Source organism: Austrofundulus limnaeus, unplaced genomic scaffold, assembly GCF_001266775.1.
Source record: "Austrofundulus limnaeus strain Quisiro unplaced genomic scaffold, Austrofundulus_limnaeus-1.0 Scaffold397, whole genome shotgun sequence".
NCBI lineage: Eukaryota > Metazoa > Chordata > Actinopteri > Cyprinodontiformes > Rivulidae > Austrofundulus > Austrofundulus limnaeus.
The window spans coordinates 351,965-354,038 of record NW_013952799.1 but is presented as its reverse complement, the minus strand read 5'-3'; positions in this window follow the sequence as shown (position 1 = coordinate 354,038).

The following is a 2,074-nucleotide window of genomic DNA, read 5'->3' as shown; positions in this document are numbered from 1 at the left end:
ATCATATGGTGAAAAACTGACTTTGAAAAATAAATCTCTTCATTTTTCCTTATAAAAGGATAAACAAAACAAAAATATTGGTGGTAATTTTACTATCGGCACCCCACAGAGATGAGGCGAGGCACGGAGCGCCGCAGCGTGAGGAAGCTGWTGTGAAACCCACCAGTCTCAGGAAGCCAGTTTCACATAAACCTCATGGGTTAAAACCACTGCGACCGCTTCAAGTTTCTATGCTGCATCACAGATCAAACTCAGGTTTATTGGAACAGATTCTAAAGATTAAATTTCCTCCTCTTTCATTTGAACCATTTGTTTCTTACAGTTTTTTTCCCACCCTAATGACCTGCCCTTCTGCTTTCCTCATTATTTAACAATTTGTCTCGTAAATGACAAATATCCCTGTGACATTCCTCACATTTCTTCTTTACTTTGATTATTTTTCCTTTTTTATTTTCCAAGAGCTCACCTGCTTTGTTTGCAATAAAGTGGAGCTGAGTTGGTCGTTACAAAACATCTGGAGCAGCTGCAGAAAAACTCTGTGTTTTGTCACGATTGTGCGCTCGAATTTTGAATGCATTCTTTTTGAAACATTTATTAAATTGCATGCATGCATGGTTCGCAAACTGAAATCGTAACCATATTCTTAAATGTCAACTTAAATCTTCAGCAATGAAAATTTTCAAGCCTGCACTGCTTCTTTTATCCACTTTCCTCATGCTTTTAAGCACAATACGCTGTCAGCCGTCATCCTGAGAAAAAGTTTGAAAGATTTTTAAAAAAAAACAGAGCTGCTGATTGAAACAAAAAATGAAGAATAGCAGTTTTACCAGTGATTGTTGATAATTTAACACAAAGACTCAAACTCATCAAGTTTTCTGAGGTGGTTTATCATACGGAGAGTCATATAAAAACAATATTCCAAACTTTTTCTGGAAATGAGTTCTGACACTTCACATTTAAAGGTTAAACAAAGGTGGAAAAATCAACAAATAACCTCAAACTAATCTTTTTCACACACTCAGTCCGTCACAATCACTGACAAAAACAATCAAGATAAACGTGTCGGCTTCACTCAGCGTTTCGCAGCTTTACACGATCCAAACGCTCRTTATTTTCTGACTGTCTGATGCACCGACTCAGCTTGGCTCGGACCACAACACGTGCTACAATTAGCCTTGGCTTCGTCGCTCGTGTGTTCTTGGTTTCTGGACAGTTCTGAGCTCCCAGAGAGACCACAAACACCACTAACAGGAGGCCTGAGGGCACACTGAAAGGTCCAGAGTTAAAGGTTTGAGGTCAGAAGATCGGTCCTTGAGCGGAACAAGTGAATTCCCACCTGCAGGGACGATAAATGCACTGTCTGCAGCAATGACCTGCTGATTGTCAGCACTGAGGTTTTCTGCATCCATGTAAGGATGTTTCAACAATAACCTCCCAACCTCTTTGATAGGATTAAAGTAAATGGGATTYTTTTCATTCTGTAATAACGCAAAGATTTTAAAGTGATAAAAATGTGTCAAATTTAAAACAAACCATAGGCTGCAGGGCTGCTTCTCACAGGTGAAATGAGAGAAAACTTGATATTTTGTGTATTTACCATGAAGATGCTTCAGAGGAAATAAATATTTGGTGTTTTTTTGTTATTCTATTTAGCATTTTAGAATTGAACGAGCTTCTATCTTAAATTTACAGATTAATTGAAAGATTTTTATGATTAAAAAAAACTAAAATTTTGACTATATAACATGTCCAAATTTAGTTCTTTCAGTAAACCTTCCCTGGTGAAAAAATATTATAATAAGTTTACTAAATCTAAGTATACTTGAAGCCGCACTAATCATCAGTGCTATTTTGGAACAACTAACTTAAAACTAAATATACTTTAGTTGTATTTAAGTTGTACAAAAGCACAATTTTAAGTGTATTAGGTATACTTTTAAATAATAAAATGGAACAACTTAAAATATACTTAGTACACTTAAAGTGTATATCTTTGTCTATACATTTAAAGGGTCCGTCGGAGGAGGGTCCGTCGGATAGTCGAACCTCGGATTCAGGAAGAGCAGTGTGGTTT